The sequence below is a fragment of the Coregonus clupeaformis genome, chromosome 34 (genome assembly GCF_020615455.1).
Source record: "Coregonus clupeaformis isolate EN_2021a chromosome 34, ASM2061545v1, whole genome shotgun sequence".
NCBI lineage: Eukaryota > Metazoa > Chordata > Actinopteri > Salmoniformes > Salmonidae > Coregonus > Coregonus clupeaformis.
Window position 1 is genome coordinate 33752335 of NC_059225.1, and position 19606 is coordinate 33771940.

At 42.3% G+C, this 19606-nt stretch overlaps 1 protein-coding gene across 1 annotated transcript in view; it reads left to right on the forward strand.

The window, feature by feature from the left end:
• The first annotated feature begins 5925 nt into the window (after positions 1-5925).
• Positions 5926-19606, forward strand: part of LOC121550044 (anion exchange protein 2-like) — a 92699-nt gene continuing 79018 nt past the window's right edge. The window contains exon 1 of the mRNA XM_041862124.2: positions 5926-5998. The gene's annotated coding sequence lies outside the window, so the exon portion shown is untranslated. The remainder of the gene's footprint in view (positions 5999-19606) is intronic.

Consider the following 19606-nt stretch of genomic DNA (forward strand, 5'->3'; position numbering starts at 1 on the left):
TACACTCTTTCACAAACTCCCCTTCTGCAAAAGGCTTGCTATGCTTTGCGATTTGATGTGCCACTACGTAGCTTGCCTTAGTTACGGAGTCTTGAGTAGAGCACCGTTTAGTAAACATATTTTGTTGGGCTTTTAAGTTTGTGGCAAGTTTTGAGGCCTTCCTTGCCTTTTCCTGCGAGGACAGATTGCTAGCGTAGTTACTTAGCATGCTTGCTTGAAAAATGATGATTGAGATTATATTCCTTAAAAACGGCAACACTTTCTTGGCATATCAGACATACCGCCTTATGTCCAATATTAGTAAAAAAGTATTAAAGCTGTCCATTCTTTAAACACACGACATTCAGAGTCCACTTTTCAAATTTTCGCAGCACTAATTTTTCACGTCAAAAGTCGTCAAGCAATGAAGTGGCTATGATGACTGAGCGCATTCTAAATCTGACTGTAGGCCCAAATACAGAGCATGCTGCCAGGCTACAGTGCCATCTATTGGAGGTTGTTTGTATATCATGGAATGAGTAGTTTTAGGCCAGAAATCGTAACTCAAATATCATAATATTTAATACATTTTTTTAAATGTCTCGCGGGCCGGATTGAAGTGCCCCGCGGGCTGTACTTGTGACAATATTCCATGTAACTCCTTCGCCAAGAAATCTTTCAGCCCCAGGAACCGCTCCACCACTTCCACAATGATTTATGTCTTCTCTCCACCTTGACAGTACCATTTATCACCATAGCTTTAAAGGCCACAAAGTCCAGCTTCTTAACCTTTAAAATGTCAGGATCCTGCTGGTGAAAGGCAACCCCTGCAGCCTGCAGTGAAGGCCTATCCACCACCATGGACTCTTCAGGTGCACCATTCAAACCCTCAACCTTTTTAACAGCTGCTGCATATGATATGCTCTGGATAGCCCTGACTTTGGCCACCTCATTCTCTTTCACCCTTGTGGGGCATAGTCTGGGTAGCCATTTGATTAGCTGTTCAGGAGTCTTATGGCTTGGGGGTAGAAGCTGTTAAGACGCCTTTTGGACCTAGACTTGGTGCTCCGGTACCGTTTGCCGTGCGGTAGCAGAGAGAACAGTCTATGACTAGGGTGGCTGGAGTCTTTGACAATTTTTAGGGCCTTCCTCTGACACCGCCTGGTATAGAGGTCCTGGATGGCAGGAAGCTTGGCCCCAGTGATGTACTGGGCCGTACACACTACCCTCTGTAGTGCCTTGCGGTCGGAGGCCGAGCAGTTGCCATACCAGGCAGTGATGCAACCAGTCAGGATGCTCTCGATGGTGCAGCTGTAGAGCTTTTTGAGGATCTGAGGACCCATGCCAAATCTTTTCAGTCTCCTGAGGGGGAATAGGCTTTGTCGTGCCCTCTTCACAACTGTCTTGGTGTGTTTGGACCATGATAGTTTGTTGGTGATGTGGACACCAAGGAACTTGAAGCTCTCAACCTGCTCCACTACAGCCCCGTTGATGAGAATGGGAGAGTGCTCTGTCCTCCTTTTCCTGTAGTCCACAATCATCTCCTTTGTCTTGATCACGTTGAGGGAGAGGTTGTTATCTTGGCTCCACACGGCCAGGTCTCTGACCTCCTCCCTATAGGCTGTCTCATCGTTGTCGGTGATCAGGCCTACCACTGTTGTGTCGTTGGCAAACTTAATGATGGTGTTGGACTCGTGCTTGGCCATGCAGTCATTGGTGAGCAGGGAGTACAGGAGGGGACTAAGCACGCACCCCTGAGGGGCCCCCGTGTTGAGGATCAGCGTGGCAGATGTGTTGTTACCTACCCTTCCCACCTGGGGGAAGCTCATCAGGAAGTCCAGGATCCAGTTGCAGATGGAAGTGTTTAGTCCCAGGGTCCTTAGCTTAGTGATGGGCTTTGAGGGCACTATGGCATTGAACGCTGAGCTGTAGTCAATTAATAGCATTCTCACGTAGGTGTTCCTTTTGTCCAGGTGGGAAAGGGCAGTGTGGAGTGCAATAGAGATTGCATCATCTGTGGATCTGTTGGGGCAGTATGGTCTATAGCTTATCATGAGATACTTTACCTCAGGCGAGCAAAACCTTGAGACTTCCTTAATATTAGATTTCGTGCACCAGCTGTTGTTTACAAATATACACTCTCCACCAGTTTGGATATTGTTGTGGAAAATAACCACTATACTTTATTACAAATAAGGTCTTACAGAGTTTTTGTTACATCAAGAAATGACTTTATTAAAGTTTTCAACAAAGCCGATACCAGTCTGCAGAGTGGCACCCCGTTCTGTTTTCCTCACATCACATTATATACCATCATCCCCAACTCTTCTAGCTCTAAATTCCTCCCTCTTCAGTTTCCCGCTCTTTATCACTCCACACCCACTTCCTTTGTCCCTGAGGACGGCTGAACTCTTACTCCAACCAATCACTCGCTCCCCTGTCTTGCACACACACTCATGTTTAGTTTAAACATGACAAGGCCCTAAATTACACAAACCTCACCCCTCATGCTGTAATCAATCAAGAAGATACCAAGGAGACAAAGGTCTAGCCCAAACTCTATTCAGCCCTGGTGCCGCTCCCTTCACTGTGTTTGAAGAGAGAGACAAAAGGCCACAAGCTAGTTTCAGTGTCTCATCAGATAAGACAGCCATGGATTTAAGTAAGAGCAAGCAATCTGACCCTAGGGCAGATTCCCTCTCTACTCACCCACACAGTGAAATTAAATGACCCAATACAATTCCTGGCCCAGTAACAAAGAATTCTAACTTTTTGCTCTTGATTAACCCAGTTCTACCTCATAGTCCATTAAACTTCATAATAATTCACCACAATATCTCAAATGGATTCCTCAAGATTGGTAATTAGATCAGCTGCTCCTCATTTACAAACCATACTCCTACAAGATACGAAGTGACATTCTCATCACTGTACACTACTTTTCTCTGTTTTCCTTTCTTTTGGACAATATTCCAATTCTTCTTGATTCTACTACCATTAGATTCAGAATTCACTTCATCATCCGCTTCCGCCATCTTTTTTCCCTCCATATTTGCTACAACTGCCCCTTTCCTCTTCTTCTTCTTCTTCTTCTTCTTCTTCTTCTTCTTCTTCTTCTTCTTCTTCTTCTTTCAAGTTTTAAAAATAAACCTTTTGGTGTATTGCCGCCACCTACGGTACCGGGTCTTCTTCTTTGATATTACTGCGATCCACAAACAAATTCTATAGGTGCATGCCGCCACCTACCATTTTGGCTGTATATCAGCCCAAATAATTAATAAAATAAAATAAAAGTAAACGAAATAAACTAAACTAAACTCAATGTAGTCCTTTATTCAGATTTGACTGCCAACACCCATCCCTACAGGCTCTGGGGCCTGAGAAGGAAGAGCATCTTTGGACAACATTCTTTGCAATGTTTCGGCAGTGAAGTCCTGGAATCCCAAAAACCTTTCAGCTGCAGATACTATTATGTCCAGTTTCTTGGACTCTTTGTTTGTTTGTGCAGTACAATTAATCGCATGCACAATAAACACCATAAAATTGCCCTACCAACTAACCCTGCACCCATTAAAACCTCACCACTATATGATCTTACTCCAGGCCCAGCCAGGTCACCTGTGATACAAGTCAGTATTCGACGTCCATCCATGTCTGAGGACGTCGGTAGATGACGTGGAAAACGGACACTAGGGGCAACAGGGATGGCGGATGGGCGTAAGTATCTGCCTCTGATTCCAAAGTTTGAATCCAGCAATAGAAAGTAGTTTTTTAGATGTATGTTTTAAGCCTATCCCAAATCTTAACCCTTACCTTAACCATTCTGAGTTAATGCCAAACTTAACCCTAAACTTACAAATTCGGAGTTATTGCCTAAACTTAACCTTAAACACTTCGTAATGTGAGGTTTGCAACAACCTCAAATTTGACGTTTAAGAAACATGGATGAACATCTAATTCTGACGTGAGACTGCGAGAGCTACAGTGAGGGAAAAAAGTATTTGATCCCCTGCTGATTTTGTACGTTTGCACACTGACAAAGACACGATCAGTCTATAATTTTAATGGTAGGTTTATTTGAACAGTGAGAGACAGAATAACAACAAAAAAATCCAGAAAAACGCATGTAAAAAATGTTATAAATTGATTTGCATTTTAATGAGGGAAATAAGTATTTGACCCCTCTGCAAAACATGACTTAGTATTTGAAACTGCAGCCCAAATAAATGCTTCACAGAGTTCAAGTAACAGACACATCTCAACATCAACTGTTCAGAGGAGACTGCGTGAATCAGGCCTTCATGTTCGAATTGCTGCAAATAAACTACTAAAGGACACCAATAAGAAGAAGAGACTTGCTTGGGCCAAGAAACATGAGCAATTAGACCAGTGGAAATCTGTCCTTTGGTCTGATGAGTCCAGATTTGAGATTTATGGTTCCAACCGCCATGTCTTTGTGAGACACAGAGTGGTGAACGCATGTGTGGTTCCCACCGTGAAGCATGGGGGAGGAGGTGTGATGGTGCTTTGCTGGTGACACTGTCTGTGATTTATTTAGAATTCAAGGCACTCTTAACCAGCATGGCTACTGTGGTGTATTAACATTATGACTGTTTTGGAGGAACAATGAATGTTGTTTATGTTAGTATCAAAAGGGAATGTTTTAGGGTGACGCCCCAGGGGAGACTGGTGATTGGCCAGAAGAGGGAGCATCATTGTTATAAATAGGGGGGAAAACGAAGGAGAGGGCAGAACGAGCAGCCATTCTGAGGCGTCACTCTCCGGGTGTCATGTCACCTGTCACTCATGCTGAAGCTTCTGATCTGAATAAACCTTATGATCAACGTTCAGTATGAGCAGACTCCTTTTGTTCATCAGCAATAATTGCCACCACTCACTCGATACGACACTACCACAGCATTCTGCAGCGATATGCCATCCCTCTGGTTTGCGCATAGTGGGACTATCATTTGTTTTTCAACAGGACAATGACACAAAACACACATCCAGGCTGTGTAGCAGTTATCCTGGTACTTAAAAAAAAAAAACATTTTCTAAAAACGACATTTCCTTAACTAAAAAAGTGTAAACTTTAGCTATTTATTTCCCTTTATAGTTTATTCTCCTAACCATGACCTTAATCCACATACCAACTTTTTTCCAAAAGTTGCTTTTTTGTGTCAGCAATTAGACATTGTTCTTTGGGGGGGGCTAGTTACCCCCTAGTACCTTATTATTAGCAGATTATTCAGTCCACGTTCCTATTGGTTTTAGCTATGGCGACATCATCTATATGAACGCAGCTGCCACTTCATTAAAGCCGTTAGATGCAGTTTATTAAAGCTCAGTGGCTTTATTACGGGTGACAGTTTTAGTACTCATCACTGCATTCTCTACCAGAAAGTTGGTTGGCCCTCTTTGATGTCACTTAGGTTGTTTGATACATTGCTATGTTTTCATTTATAAAGAACGCCATTTTACAAAAAGTTTAGTAACATCATTACTAAACTTTAGACATATGAGTTACCACACCCCGGTCTCAGGGATGGCTAACTCTGGAAATTCCTTTGGTCTAATGAGTTAGGTAAATCAGCTTTAAGTTTTCTTGTACCTTATTTGTGGAACAACCTTCAAAATGTAATTACATTTACTGTTTTGGTGCCTCTAGGGCAATTCAGAAAGTTAGCTGATTGAGAATCTTATTACTGATGAATGTGTTTTTTTTTCCTGCTTGCATTTTATATTTATATTTTGATGTGTGTAATTTCTGTAATTCAGGGCTCATCTGTAAAAGAGAGCTCGGTCTGAGTTTGACTCCCTAATTAAATAAAGGTTAAATAAAAATACATAGTTTTGGTAAAACCTTAATTTTATGTGACGTCGGATCTCCAGTCCGTCAACATTAGTCGCTGACGCTCAATTCCATTGTAAATCGTGGAGTTGTTTAGTCGGCTTGTTAGTGCATCCATAGCTACCTCAGCACGTCCGCACAAGGCAACGGGAGGCGAGTCGGAGTTGGGTAAGTCTACTAAACTAAGCAGGAACTGGTTAAATTACATGTACTGTTTGTAAATATGTGAAAATTCCCTTGTTAAGCTAAGAATAGTTTTTGTTAGCGAGTTGTCTTCTAAAACACTCAAAGACACTTTGGGACTTGACAGGCAATGCTAGCTAGCTAGCAGCAAGCTAGCAGCAAGCTACGCTGTCACTTGGCATGGTTGTAACGGAAAGGTTTAGCTAGCAATGCTAGCCAGATAATAATGGGGATGACTGAATGTTGCTAGTTGAACGGTATTATCGATAAAGATGAATATGGCCATTCAAAACGTTGGTAAAATATACATTCCGGCACGTTATTGTAGACATTTAACCAAAGACGTGAGCTAGCTTTACAGTAAAAAAATGAATGATATTTAAAGCCATATGACAACTGTCGGCTTTTGGAGAAGGGTGTAATTTGCGGACCGCTATTAGGGGCGTTTTCTGATATAGGCGTTTCTTGACATCAAGTTACACCCATTGATGCTTGCCATTGGTCCATGACCGTTTCTTTCGGTCGGTGACAACAGCTGTTGACAACTGTAGCTAAGCCTAACCCTTTTCCTAACATAACCTGTCTCCTAACCTGCCATGCCTATTCACCTAACCTCCCACATTAATTATCCTAACCTGCATGTTAGTTATCCTAACCTGCTATGTGAACAAATTATCTGTGTCAAGAAACCATCAATCTCATAACACCGGAACTGACCAATGACAGTGGGATTTTCCTGATATCAGGGAACACCCACATCAAGAAACGCCCCGAATTGCGGTCTGCAATTACACCATATTCGGCTTTTGGCGAAAGTGACAGACAGTGCATTTCCACATAACAAGATGGGGGTGATGAAACAACAGAGCCCCATTCATTTTCAATGGTGGGAAGTGAAGTGGGCGGGGGACTGTTGGGCGACGCGAGCATGGGCGAGGGAGTGCGAACAGGGCGGGACCAAAGTTGGGGAAGGCTATACTTTATGCAAATACTCTGTGATATCGCAACGCTATTGACCAATCAAAGCGCACTATAGCTTCTAGCCCCTACTGGATTGGCTGATGATACCTAGCACTACCTAGCCTGCTTGCTAGCACCGACATGAGGGTGATGCTTCCATGGCTATACTAATTAGCGTGTTATGTGGAAATCCCATCAGAGGGAGGTACATCGCAAGCTCACTCAGCCAAATGTTATGAAGGTTTTTCATTTGGTTACACACATCCTATCAACTGTACTTTTTATTTGGAAATGTGGAACTTTTTTGGTGTACTGTTAGCTAAACTTATTGAACAATCACCGTCAATACTACCCTGATCAGCTTATTCAGGGATATCTGGAGCTTCCCCTTCAGAAGCTAGTCATTTCAATGTTGGCTGGATTGAATGCATGTATGTTTTTTTTGAAGTTTTATGTGTGCTTGTTTTTAAAATGGTTGAATTAATAAACTAAACTAAACTAGACTATATCCAAATCGAAACTGTAGAAATGATAATGGAACTACATTTTATAGTCTTTTCACTCTGTCCAGCTTGCTTCATCGAAACGAAAGCTAGACAGTCAGGTAATTTTGACTGCAAGGATAAATAATGGATTTTAAGTGCGGCCCTACGGCATGTGGCAGGAGCTACAGTCCATTACGGATAACATAGGAAGCCTCAGCCGTGATCTGCCCATCGATGCCTCTCTACCAGACGAACTCAATGCATTTTATGCACGCTTCAACAAAAATAATAACGTGCCGTGCATGAGGGTCCCCGCTTACCCAGTGGACTGGGTGATCTCGCTCTCCGAGGCTGACGTGAGTAAGGTCTTTAATCAGTTCAACACTCTTAAGGCCGCGGGCCGGACGGTATTCCAGGGCGCATTCTCAGAGCATGTGCAGAACAGCCTCTCCTTGTCCCAGTCTGTAATCCCCACGTCTCAAACTAACCACCATCATTCCTCTTCCCAAGAACTCTAAAGGCGTCAGCATGCTTCAGTTCGGCTGGCGCCTCGCCGAACTCCGGTGTACTGAACGAGTGTGCTCGCATACTACCTTTTAAAAGACCTTCGCTTGAAACACAAGAAAAAACTGGCAATAGTACTGTTTGTCCATTTTGAGACGCGGTAGCCAGTATACGCTCCCTCAAAATAGTTAGAGTTAATCTAAAATAACTCAAAAAATCTGTCATAAATGTTGTTGTTTTTGCAGAAGAGATCTTAGTCGGGCAATTTTACATCTAACTAAGATGTTTGGTGCAGTATTTTTCAATGAAAACATGCATGAAAACGAGTCGTCTCGCGTTGAATGACAACAAATACTATATTGGAGAATTCCTACTGTTGACCAATTACCGACGAAGGGGCGTAGACTTCGGCTCCGAACTTCGGCTTGCCTCTCGAAAAAAATGTGTGCTTGAACAGCTGAAAAAACCCTCACCGAAGTCCAAAACGAACAAAAACGTCACAATGTCATCATGATATACAGTGGGGAAAAAAAGTATTTAGTCAGCCACCAATTGTGCAAGTTCTCCCACTTAAAAAGATGAGAGAGGCCTGTAATTTTCATCATAGGTACACGTCAAATATGACAGACAAATTGAGAAGAAAAAAATCCAGAAAATCACATTGTAGGAATTTTAATGAATTTATTTGCAAATTATGGTGGAAAATAAGTATTTGGTCACCTACAAACAAGCAAGATTTCTGGCTCTCACAGACCTGTAACTTCTTCTTTAAGAGGCTCCTCTGTCCTCCACTCGTTACCTGTATTAATGGCACCTGTTTGAACTTGTTATCAGTATAAAAGACACCTGTCCACAACCTCAAGCAGTCACACTCCAAACTCCACTATGGCCAAGACCAAAGAGCTGTCAAAGGACACCAGAAACAAAATTGTAGACCTGCACCAGGCTGGGAAGACTGAATCTGCAATAGGTAAGCAGCTTGGTTTGAAGAAATCAACTGTGGGAGCAATTATTAGGAAATGGAAGACATACAAGACCACTGATAATCTCCCTCGATCAGGGGCTCCACGCAAGATCTCACCCCGTGGGGTCAAAATGATCACAAGAACGGTGAGCAAAAATCCCAGAACTACACGGGGGGACCTAGTGAATGACCTGCAGAGAGCTGGGACCAAAGTAACAAAGCCTACCATCAGTAACACACTACGCCGCCAGGGACTCAAATCCTGCAGTGCAGACATGTCCCCCTGCTTAAGCCAGTACATGTCCAGGCCCGTCTGAAGTTTGCTAGAGTGCATTCGGATGATCCAGAAGAGGATTGGGAGATTGTCATATGGTCAGATGAAACCAAAATATAACTTTTTGGTAAAAACTCAACTCGTCGTGTTTGGAGGACAAAGAATGCTGAGTTGCATCCAAAGAACACCATACCTACTGTGAAGCATGGGGGTGGAAACATCATGCTTTGGGGCTGTTTTTCTGCAAAGGGACCAGGACGACTGATCCGTGTAAAGGAAAGAATGAATGGGGCCATGTTTTGTGAGATTTTGAGTGAAAATCTCCTTCCATCAGCAAGGGCATTGAATATGAAACGTAGCTGGGTCTTTCAGCATGACAATGATCCCAAACACACCGCCCGGGCAATGAAGGAGTGGCTTCGTAAGAAGCATTTCAAGGTCCTGGAGTGGCCTAGCCAGTCTCCAGATCTCAACCCCATAAAAAATCTTTGGAGGGAGTTGAAAGTCCGTGTTGCCCAGCGACAGCCCCAAAACATCACTGCTCTAGAGGAGATCTGCATGGAGGAATGGGCCAAAATACCAGCAACAGTGTGTGACAACCTTGTGAAGACTTACAGAAAACGTTTGACCTGTGTCATTGCCAACAAAAGGTATATAACAAAGTATTGAGAAACTTTTGTTATTGACCAAATACTTATTTTCCACCATAATTTGCAAATAAATTCATAGAAAATCCTACAATGTGATTTTCTGGATAATTTTTTCTCATTTTGTCTGTCATAGTTGACGTGTACCTATGATGAAAATTACATGCCTCTCTCATCTTTTTAAGTGGGAGAACTTGCACAATTGGTGGCTGACTAAATACTTTTTTTTCCCACTGTATGCTCAAACTGTTTTGGCTGCGAAGCATGCGGATTCCTTAAGGCTACTTGCCACAATGACTACAGCCCTGTAGTGCTCATCTGTAATCATGAAGTGCTTTGAAAGACTGGTTATGGCACACATCAACTCCATCATCCCAGATACCCTAGACCCATTATAATTTGCATACCGCTCCAAAAAATCCATAGATGACGCAATCCCATTTGCACTCCACACTTCCCTCACCCACCTAGAGAAGAGGAATACCTAATGTGAGAATGCTGTTCATTGCCTACAGCTCAGCATTCACCACCATAGTCCCCTCCAAGCTCGTCTCCAAGCTTGGGACCCTGGGACTGAACACCTTCTGCAACTGGATCCTGGACTTCCTGAGGGGCGACCCTAGGTGGTGAGGGTAGGCAACACCACCTCCACCACCAGGGCATAACATTTACTTTTTGGTCCACCATCCACTGTGGCAAGTAGATTTTAAAATCTACCAGCCACTCAGATTTTTTACCAGCCAAAATATATTTTCCCCCGCTAAAATTACACCAACAAAACACAAAAAAACGAATGAGTATGCTTTGTAATGTTTCTAAAACAATAAATGTATTACTGGTAAGAAGTAATGTGGTATATTGTTTAATGCATTTTTTTTGTGACCTGAGTCTTGGCCAAAATATGACAGATGAGAAAAAATAGATGTTTGATTGGGTTCAAGTCCGGGTTCTGGCTGGGCCATTCAAGGACATTCAGAGACTTGTCCCGAAGCCAATCCTGCGTTGTCTTGACTGTGTGCTTAGGGTCGTTGTCCTGTTGGAAGGTGAACCTTCGCCCCAGTCTGAGGTCCTGCTCTAGAGCGCTCAGGACCTCAGACTGGGGCGAAGGTTAACCTTCCAACAGGACAACAACCCTAAGCACACAGCCAAGACCACACAGGAGTTATTATGGGGTATTGTGTGTTGATTGATGAGTGGGGAAAAAAACAATTTAATCCATTTAAAATAAGGCTGTAACGTAACAAAATGTGGAAAAAGTCAAGGGGTATGAATACTGTATATAGTGCAAACTAATGGGGCGAACTCAGTGAAGTTCAATCTCTTGCGTCTCTGCCGGCATGGCATTTCTTCTGCACAGCAGTCCTGGAGGAGGTGTGCGCAGCTTAGAGGGAACATTGGTAATGACGAAGTCCTACAGGTCTCTAGCTTTTGAGCTTTTCGCCTCCTGCGTTTGCTTCTGAGGAGCAGCTGAGGTTACATGCCCTGTGTCCAGTATAAGCGTTATGCATGTACATTGAGCGGACCAGGGGTGTCCGTTTGTGTGACCAACCTTTTGTCTGTTTTGCTTATCCATCTCGTGGATTGTGGAGGCTATTGCTCTGGCATATGACAGAAAAACGCAGGGATTACCTAACGGTGTACGCGCCCACTCACCAGGGGTCTGGCGGCATCTTGGCCGTTGTTTTGAAGTAGAGGTCTTCACAGAGCCACCTGTACCCGAGAGCCGATCCGGGACCCGAGCGGGTCAGGATCCAGAATTCTAAATAATATCACGGGTCTAGGTATGAAATGATTGTCACTGGTCTCAAGTATGTGTAATTTTAACTGACTAGTGTAATGTGTAATTTTATGGCCAGTCATGAGTCATCAAAGCGGCAGTAGGTTACAGTCATAGAGCCTCGCTCCATGTGTGGCAAAAGTTAGGAGATATCTAATCAATGGAGGATGGAAATCAAATTACAGAATTAAAAGTTAAAGGATAGGTTACAATGACCAAGAGACATAAGGTAGGTAGGTTGCTACTTAATATTCTGGAGTTGTTGTTATTTGTAACTGTAAGATGAGAGTGCATGCACTGCTGCCTCAGTTAGCCTAGCTAGCAAACGTTAGCTAGCTTAACTAGCTTCTCCCGGTTTGATGCAGTCAAGACAGGTACTATGAAATCATATTTGGTAATAAATAACCTAGCTACGGCAGCTGTTAGTCGACTGTAGTGTGAGTCGGCTTGGTTGGTTGCTGTCTCTCGCTCGTTCCTCCCCTTGTCACTCACTCACAGTATGGCCGCTCCCCGCCTGCTAGAGCGGCACCTCTCTCCCTCCTCTCGCGCTTTATCAGCTCCGGTTAATAAAGTAACTTAAAAAATGAGTTTGATGCTGCTTTCCTCACTCAGATCGGACCGGGTCTTGATCCGATTAGGTCAATACGGAACAGGTCTACTTGTCCGTTCGGAACGGGTCTCTATTTTTTATTTATGCATATCGGGTTCAGGTGGGAAAGCCCCAGGTCCATTTTGGAACAGGTCTAACTTTTGGACTTGTGAAGACCTCCTAGTCTGTAGAAGATATTTGTGCTGCCGCGAGGTGGGCAACACCACACATTTTGTGAGGTTTTATCGCTTGGATGTCACTGGCCCCAGTGTAGCCCACAGTGTGCTTACGGCTGGGACAGGAGAGGGTCATTAGGCAGCACGCAGATTGCACAATACCCGGGTACCGCAGGGTTTCCTGTGGGGTTGGAACTCTGGTGATCTGAATCTGTGCCTCGGGTTTATCACCTGTGGAAGGTGGGGCTTCTGGTGAGGCACAGTGTTAATTGGTCTTGGCAGGCTTGATTCTATTGTTCTTCAGTATAGGGAGCTAGCGCACGAACTTGCCATAGCCGAGTTGTATTGAGTTGACCGACTGAAAGGGAGCTAAGGAGACATCCTTCCTCCATCCTTCTTGCCATAAGCCTCCTGACAGTTCTATTAGCCTTTAGAATCTGGGGTCTGTAGGTTTGCTGCAAGAGTCATTTCTGAGTCATTATGAGGCAATAACTGGTTTACAACGGAATGGAAATGTTTCCACACAATTAATGAAAGAGGACACCTCGTACCGCTGACCACACCTCAACACACACAGCCTCTGTGATTGTTTGATGGGTTTAGCTAGGGAACAGCAGTTATAGTCATAACTGTACATTCACCATAGCTGCTGACACACTCACTACATTGCAGCTTCATGGCAGTCTCCTGATCAAATGGGATTGGCATATTGTGAAAGAGCCATTTCTGATAGCGTTCCTATTAGCCCACAATATGTTGTCTTATATCAAATAAAATGTCCTTCTTTGAAAGACCCTGCCCTGCTAGTACGATCTACCGGCACACGCACACACATATCCTTCCATAAACATGTCATAGTGGGGCCCACTGTTGAATTCATTTCATTATGGATATGGTTCTAGGCATGTACAGTCAGGTCAAATTACTGGCACCGTTGATAAAGATGAGCAAAAAAGACTGTATAAAATAAATAATACAAATAGCTATATTATATGCTCCTAATTTTTTGAAAATATTATTTTATACTAATACAATTGCTCAGAAAGATTGTAAATAAAATAAAATAAACTAATAAATCATCTCAAAGATAAGGGTCAAAATTATTGCCACCCCTGTTTTCAATACTCCAGCTCCCTCCCCATTGTGAGGTTATTTTCTGCATATGATATCCTTCTTTCGACACCAAACACACCACTGGTATATGGCCAAAGATATCTATTTTCATGTCATCTGATCATAGCACTGGTTCCAATCCAAGTGCCAATGCCGTTTAGCAAACTCCAGGCGGTGCTATGATCAGAAAAGTACCTCATACCTACTGTAAAATATGGTGGTGGATCTTTGATGTTATGGGGTTATTTTGCTTCCACTGGTCCTGGGGCCCTTGTTAAGGTCAACGGCATCATGATAGTTTACCCAGTACCAGGACATTTTAGGCCAAAACCTTGTTGCCTCTGCCAGGAGGCTGAAACTTGGCCGTAAGTGGATCTTCCAGCAAGACAATAACCCCAAGCACACCAAAATTCACATTTACATTTACATTTTAGTCATTTAGCAGACGTTCTTATCCAGAGCGACTTACAGTTAGTGAGTGCATACATTTTTCATACTGGCCCCCCGTGGGAAACGAACCCACAACCCTGGTGTTGCAAGCGCCATGCTCTACCAACTGAGCTACAAGGTTAATTGACCACAAAATCTATGTTTTGTATTGGCCATCTGAGTCTCCGGACTTGAACCCCATTGAAAACCTGTGGTTTGAATTGAAGAGAGCAGTCCATAAGCGCAGACAAAGGATCTTGAAAGATTCTGTATGGAGGAATGGTATAAGATCCCTCCCAATGTGTTCCCCAATCTCCATGAAACATTTTAGAAAAAGGCTGTGTCCTTATCCTCGGAAGGGGAGGGTGCTGGAGTTTTGAAAACAGGGGCTGCCAATAATTTTTTATTATTTGTATTTATTTATTATTGCATATTAAAACAAATGTCTTTCTCTGAGCAGTTGTATTAGAACAGTATAGCTCAGTATTTGTATTTATTTTTTGCATATTTATTTTCTCATCTTTATCAATGCTGCCAATGATGGACCTGACTGTATATTCCCAATAAGTTCGCTTTGCTGTCAGCCGTAGTATGATCATATCTGTTTTTAATGCTGGGCTGTGTGTAATAAAGACCTCTTTAAAGGTAGACTCAGCGAAATGACATTGCCACGAGCAGCACCACAGATATTGTGATGAGCAAGATGCATGACTTCGCTCCCACAATCACAGAGTATCTGCGCATGTGCATTGGTTCGTTTCACACTGTTACAGCATGGTAGCCACGGGATCAAAACAGCGGAGAAGTTTAGCCTCGAGCTTCAACGCTATGTTGCTCAAATTGACCCGCTAAGCTGTTTACTTTGTGCACCTATGTCGCATTGCTGAGTGTAACTTTAATTAGACTTGAGATTACTGAAAAACGTTGAGGTTTATTGCAGAGCCCCAATCGATTCTGATGCCTGACATATCGTCACGTGGTAGGCCTAAACATTTAAATAAAATATCAGTGACATACGAGTGTAGGCAGTAGGCAGCTAATTTAGGATCTGAACAATCTAATTGAGTTGTTTGCTTTGGATAAAATCTTCAACAGAGTTATGCAGAAGTATTAAGGCCTGCCTACCTAAAAGGCAGTTTACCTTTTTAAAGGTGATACACTCTTCCTCACCTACACACACCACCCGCTAGCACATACTCTCATATTTGATTCACAGTCCAGCTGAGAAAGTCTACTCCATCCGAGGGCCGGAGAGGCGTCGGAAACTGAACATGTTTGATTTAAAGAAAAATTAGAATATGTCTGAATGGTTCCCAGCCTCCTCAGCCACTGATCCAAGAACACGCCTGGGTGCATTAGTAACATATCCCCTTTCTGCGGTCGTTATCGCAGAGCTGTGGTTTGTTTTCTCTGGCTTCACTGGAGGAAATCAAGCAGCTCCATTTGTGAAATGATCAGTCAAGACTGGACTTCGTGTAACAATGTAAATGCACCCCCAACGGGGCTTAGTGGAGCACTTCACATAGGATACTTTATTGTGTATTGCTTCATCATGCAGAAGGCAAGGAAGGAAAGGCGGGAGATAACACCTCCCTCCTGAGTTCTTATCAATAGTTTCACTATTTGTTTATTTTCCTTTCAGCTTTCCTTCACCAATGAATTGGCTCAGTACTTTATCTGTAAAGATAAACAAATCTATCTTTTCTTCTCCAAAGGGCTAGAGAAACCATTTTAAAAATGTGTATCATATCCATAACAAATGTGATATCAATGCCGTTTTTCGTTTCCAATCACTCAGAATAGCTGATACTGCTCTACTCAGCAGGCATCAAATAAGCAGTGTTACCATTACTTTGGCTTATCTCTTTGGATAGCCTATTCTTTGGCCAATAATCTTATTGTTTTAAACCCCATTTAAGCTCTGTGCAGTCTCATTGGTGCATCTAATTATATACCGTACCACAAATACTGTTTGGCGCCCTTACTACTTTTATTTTGTGTTACAAAGTGGGATTAAAATGGATTTAATTGTCATTTTTTGTCAACGATTTACACATAATACTCTGTCAAAGTGGAAGACATTTTATAAATTTTGGGGCGGGGTGGGTTAATGAAAAATTTTAAACTCTAATATACCTTGATTAGATAAGTATTCACCCCCCTGAGTCAATACATGTTAGAAACACCTTTGGAAGCGATTACCGCTGTGTCTTCTTGGGTAAGTCACATAAGAGCTTTGCACACCTGTATTGTGCAATATTTGCCCATTTATTCTTTTAAACATTCTTCAAGCTCTGTCAAGGTGTTTGGGGATCATGGCTAGACAGCCATTTTCAAGTCTAGCCATAGGTTTTCAAGCAGATTTCAATCAAAACTATAACTTGGCCCCTCAAAAACATTCACTGTCTTCTTGGTAAGCAACTCCAGTGTAGATTTGGCATTGTCTTGTAGGTTATTGTCCTGCTGAAATAAAGGTGAATTCCTCTCCCAGTGTCTGGTGTAAAGCAGACTGAAACATCCTCTAGGAGTTTGCCTGTGCTTAGCCCATCCCGAAAAACTCCCCAGTCTTTGCCGATGTCAAGCATACCCATACCATGATGCAGCCACCACCAGGCTTGGAAATGAGACAGTTACTCCGTGTTGTTGGATTTGCCCCCAAACATAAGGCCTTTGCATTTAGGCCAAAAAGTGTATTCCTTTGCTGTGTTTTTTTGCAGTATTACTTTAGTGCCTTGTTGCATAAATATGCATGTTTTGGAATATTTTTATACTGTATATTTGTAGTTTTTTATTTTCACTCTGTCATTTAGGTCATTATTATGGAGTCACTACAATGTTGTTGATCCAGCCTCAGTTTTCTCCCATCACAGCCATTGGACTCTGTAGCTGTTTTAAAATCACCAATGGCCTCATGGTGACATCCCTAAGCAGTTTCCTTCCTGTCCTGCAGCTCAGTTCAGAAGGACGACTCCATCTTTGATGTGTCTGGGTGGTTAAATACATCATCCACAGCATAATTATTAACTTATTAGCTTAAAGATCTGTTCAATGTCTGATTTGTTATTGTTACCCATCTACCAATTCAATATTTGACTGAGGGACCTTACAGATGTATGGGGGACAGAGGAAGGAGTAGTCATTCAAAAATCATGTCAACCCCTACTATTTTACACAGAGTGAGTAAAATGTGATTTGATAAGCCACATTTTAGTCCTGAATTAATTTAGGCTTGTCTAAACAAAGGGGGTGAAGACTTATGCAATGACTATTTTAGTTATTGAATTTCTATTAATTAGTAAAACAATATTTTCACTTTGACATGGACTATTTTGTGTAGATCAAAAAGCTTCACATTTACCATTAACGTCTCGTGAGAACATTGACTGACCTTTTGTAGTACCGTTGCAACCTGAGATGATCTCTAGTGGACTAACAATGACACCTTAGCAACCTGAGCATTTATGCTGGCTGGGTCCACAAAGTTTTGGCACAGCTGTATTGATAATTTTGTTAGTTTGCTAATGTTTTTACATTTGTCTACAGTACCAGGGGCGTCATGCACCCATTACTTTATTCAATCTAACTTGATTGATAGCCTGAAATGGCTTTGTAGCTAGTTATGAGGTTGTGAGATTGGGAACCTATCTATCTAGCTGGTTAGCTAAAGCCTACTTCATAAAATTGCTAGGTGGCTAGTATTACAGAGAAACAACAAAACATTTGTTTTATTTAAACATCAAGAAGGAATCAGTAGGCTACATAGCTTGATCAGATTCATTTACAAACATACCTATTGCCCATCACATACCCATTGCCCAGCTAAAATCAAATCAAACTCGGTGTGTGTCACTACACTCTCTCTCCTCCTCCACTGACGGTACTGCATGCACTAGAGTATCTAGCGTTCTGCCTAGGCATCTCTTATGCTCTGTGCACCTTGGAAGGAACCATTTACCAGGGAGAATATGGGGAGGGTACTCTTTGCCTGGTCCAGTCAGCGTGCCCCCTCTGCAAAATACAGATGATGGATTTTTTTACAAGTAATTATGATAAAGTGTGGGCTTAAATTTGTTTAGTAATTAAATATAAAAACAGGACAAATCTGAGGGAGCAGTGCCTTTGTGCCCATATGGGCATATGACACTGTACACTACGCTAGGGTTAAGTGGATATACTGAATAACATAGCAAGGAGTCAACCACGCTGAGATTTGTATAGAGCGGTATGGTCTGTATTCAGGCCTTAACATTGGTATGCAACAGTTGCTGTAACGCTGACCCGAGCTTGAACCATACAAATGCAAGTAGATCATGATCTGAGAGATTAGGCTTCATAGTGGCCATTGCTAGTGTGTGTGATGGCCAGAAGAGAACATAATCGTGTACCATGATTACCAGTACCTAAACCATGTAGGCCTTAACTGGGGATTTGGGATTTTTCCTTTGGTGTTTGTAAAAAGCTTACGTAGATTTGCCATGCTTTTTGATCTGGATCAAGAGTTTAATTCCTCACCTTTTTATACAAAAGATTTTCAGCTTTCTATTCAGACTGATGCCAATTACATAACTAGCTTTTGTATTAGTCTTACAAATGTAGTCCAAATAATTTAAATACAATAAATTTCAATAGTAGATTATAAAGTATATTTTTCAAGCAATGCTACTAGCTCTGACCTCTAGTCTAGGGCTGGGTGAAATGGCCAAAATATCATATCACAATATTTTTCACATTTATGACGGTATTTTATGGTTTTGAATAATACAAGTTCTAATTATTCAGGACCTAGGGTGGCAACACATACATTCTAAGTGATTTCAATGGGGCATTCTTCATTCTGATTTGTTTTATACTGTTCAATCCAACTTCAACCCCCCAAAGAATTAAGCATTTTCATCAATTTCTGCACTTTTGTTATAATTTCAACACTGTCAGGTAGTGCTGCATGATGGATATGGGGCAAAAAATATGGCCTACAGTAGTTTATTGGTGAACTGTTTAAATCATGGAAATATAATGATTATATAGCTCTATAGAGATGATGACTTGGAATGAAATAATAGTATTCAAAGAAAATGAATGTAATCAGGGCATAACATTTACTTTTTTGGTCCACCGGCCACTCAGATTTTTTTTACCAGCCTGCCCCAAAAAAACTGCTGCTAAAATTACACCAACAAAACACAAAAAAACAGATGAGAAAATGTATTACTAATAAGAAGTAACTAATGTGGTATACTGAATAAAACATTTTTTGGTGACCTGAGTCTTTTAACCAAAATATCACAGATGAGACAAAAATGCTCACCTGCGGCGGGAGGTTACCATGGTAGCACGACTGTAGTTATGTTTGTGCGAGAGCTTGAAGTTCCTCGGTATCCAAAGCATCTTGACTGGCGGCATCACTGCTTGGTATGGCAACTGCACCGCCCTCGATCGCATGTCGCTACAGAGGGTGGTGCGGACAGCCCAGTACATCACTGATGCCGAGCTCCCTGCCATCCAGGACCTCGTAGCAGGCGGTGTGAAAGGAAGGCCCGGAAAAGTGTTAGACTCCAGTCACCCAAGCCATAGACTGTTCTCTCTGCTTCCGCATGGTTAGCGATACCAGAGCTACAATTCTGACACCAACAGGCTCCTGATCAGCTTCAATCCTCAAGCCATAAGACAGCTAACGA